Consider the following 1,974-nt stretch of genomic DNA (forward strand, 5'->3'; position numbering starts at 1 on the left):
ATTGTTAGTCTGGGCCATTCTTTTCTAGGGATTATTGAAAGTCAGATTGCGTTGCGCTAAAAATATGGTGTGTCAGTTTAGTGACAATCAGAATAAGTAAAGAGAAAACGGGTTGAGTACGTTGAATTTTGCTCAGCTGTTTGAAAATCAAATAATGTGGAAGTTTACCAGCACAGTCATTCATAATTTTTCTAAGGAGACATTTCAAAACTAAAATATATGCATAAATCATATGTGAACAAAAGAGAACTGCTATTACAGTTAATAATACATCCTGTCACTCGTAGCGTCCATAATTGCTTGGCATCTCCAAGCCATGCTTGAAACCAGGTTTTCCACGTATTCACGTGGAAGAGACCTCCAAATCCGTCGAATTTGCGTTGTCAGCTGCTACAATGTGAAGATCTTTTTTTCTTGCAACTTCGTTTTGATGTAAGATCGAATATTTTCAATAGACGAGTGTGAGGGGCAATCCAGTATGTGCACACCTTCCTCCTTTTTCCAGTCGCTGTACAGCCTGCTGCGGTGATTCGTGGTGTGCCGTCGGAACAGGACACAGCCAGGGCAAAAACACCACAGAAGCAAAGATTTGAGTTGGTGCCAGTGACGTAGAAACTAACCACTTGAGCGAGTTCCACCAGCGCCAGGGGGCGCTGATGATGACGACATCGACTTCGCCTCGGCCAGTTGCCGGTCGAGCACAATTCGACAAGAAACTAGCGGAAGTATACTCAGAGAGTGCAGGGTATAGACTACAGGTGCAGGGTGTGGGATGATGGAAAGAAGATCATAACATTCATTACCTCTAGATAAAAACCGTAGTATTCAGGAAATATCTGAAAAGGTATGATAAGGTAGCAAATAGCATCCAGCAGAATTTAGGACAGTAGTATCAGTTAATGCAAGACTTCCTTCATACTTCAAAAACAATAACCGACAGAACAATCTGTTGCAACAGATTTGACATATCAGTGGTTAATAAAGATAAGCAACACATCTTAACTATATGTGAAAGTAGTATCTGTCCCCGAAAGAACAGCAAAGAGGCGTTGATATACTTCATAGGGGACATGTTGAAAATGTGTGCCCCGACCGGGAGTCGAACCCGGAATCTCCTGCTTACATGGCAAACGCTCTGTCCATCTGAGCCACCGAGGGCACAGAGGATGGTGCGCCTGCAGGCACTTATCCCGTACACGCTCCCCGTCACGCAGAATTTTGCTATTCGTCTGCGCCACCAACGATGGCTGGCATGTAGCCCATGTCATAACCTAAATCCGAATATCTGTAGTGACGTTCACAAGTTGAATAAAGTGTGTGCCCGCCGTAGTTTGTAACTCATTATTTTTTCATATACTTCAGTATCTGTTACCCTGTTCAATATATTTCATAGTTCTTATTACAGGCCATTAGAGGCTGTAGACGAGACTTAGTAGATAAAGTTTTCATAAAGAACCCATTTCCGGAATTTGATGTAAAATAAGTTTGAGGATCGGATCACGTTAGGATGTCCCGCTTCACGATACGGACACAAACTGAAAAGGGAACGCTGTCGTCAGTCTCATTGTAGTTATGACGTCACATATTATTTTATCCGGCTCGAACAACGTCTGCCAGAAACTGGTCCGTTCGCATCTACGAGGAGTGACTGAGGTCTCCACTCACGTCCGCCGTCTGGTAGAAGAGGATAAGTATCTGACACACTGCCCATGCCGTGGGCTCCTCTAGAGTACACGCAAGTCAGAGCTCATTGTACATGGATTCCTTATGAAAACTTTAATCTGCAAAGTCGCCTATGCAACCTCTAGAAGCCGGTAATAAGAGTTAAGAAACACCCTGTACACATGGTGATTCAGGTTGCCCTTACTGTTGTCGTTTATGCGACCCGTGAAGTTCTATCTGGCCTTCAAAAGCCACGCGCAAGATTCTCGTTTTGTCTATTAGTCCCATAGAAAAAAGGAACAGGATCTTTTT

General features: G+C 43.5%; 1 non-coding gene across 1 annotated transcript; it reads right to left on the reverse strand.

Moving 5' to 3' along the window:
* Positions 1-1,084: 1,084 nt before the first annotated feature.
* Trnat-ugu (transfer RNA threonine (anticodon UGU)) lies at positions 1,085-1,159 on the reverse strand. The gene has a single exon. It is a non-coding gene; the product is annotated as a tRNA-Thr (tRNA).
* Between the last annotated feature and the right edge of the window lie 815 nt (positions 1,160-1,974).

The sequence above is a fragment of the Schistocerca gregaria genome, chromosome 8, assembly GCF_023897955.1.
Source record: "Schistocerca gregaria isolate iqSchGreg1 chromosome 8, iqSchGreg1.2, whole genome shotgun sequence".
Classification (NCBI taxonomy): Eukaryota; Metazoa; Arthropoda; class Insecta; order Orthoptera; family Acrididae; genus Schistocerca; species Schistocerca gregaria.